The following is a 786-nucleotide window of genomic DNA, read 5'->3' as shown; positions in this document are numbered from 1 at the left end:
GTTCATGTGAACATCACTACTTATTTTAATTCAATTGCCCGCTCCAAATATTTGAACGTCACACAGGCGCTCACTATAATTTACTGACAAACACGCTAATCCACAGGCGTCAAACTCAAGGCCCGGGGGCCAGAAACGGCCCGCCACATCATTTTATTTGGGTTGACAGTCATAATGGCCCTCCGAAAGAAGCTATGACTACAATGCGGCCCGCGAAAAAAAAAAGAGTTTGACACCCCTGCGCTAGTCCATAAAATCCAAATTATTGCAGCAACGCTTCTAATAATTTGATAGGTTGACAAATACCAAAGTCTCCCAGACATTTAAACAGTACCCGGATGTTATTGTGGCACTCACCCGACGAGTCTTCTGCGGTGCTGTAATGCAAGCAAAAAAGTTTAATGCAAAAAATTGTTGCGTCGTAGTTTGTCCATGAAATGAAAAGGAGCATGTCCCAGATTAAATTTCTGCAACAAGCTCCAAAATCGTGCAAGACATTGTTCAATGCAATGAAGACTAATGAGCGCTTTAAACCGTTCAAAAACACCGCTCTGTGAAGCGAAGCCCATTGGGGAGCATTTTACCGGAAATCTCCTCCCACATTTGTCTCCCTATGAAAGCGCCCAGGAATAAGATGGTAATATTTATTATAGTAATAAATATAATAAAAGGTAACGGATCTAATCCCAGAGGAAGAACCTGACATTTTTTTTCAAATATAAACTAATCTAGTCAAATTGTTTTTTATTTTATTTCCTTCAACACAACAAATTTGACAAATAATTC

This window comes from Syngnathus acus, chromosome 22 (assembly GCF_901709675.1).
Source record: "Syngnathus acus chromosome 22, fSynAcu1.2, whole genome shotgun sequence".
Classification (NCBI taxonomy): Eukaryota; Metazoa; Chordata; class Actinopteri; order Syngnathiformes; family Syngnathidae; genus Syngnathus; species Syngnathus acus.
The sequence above is the reverse complement of the archived record's forward strand: the minus strand, read 5'-3'. Positions refer to the sequence as shown.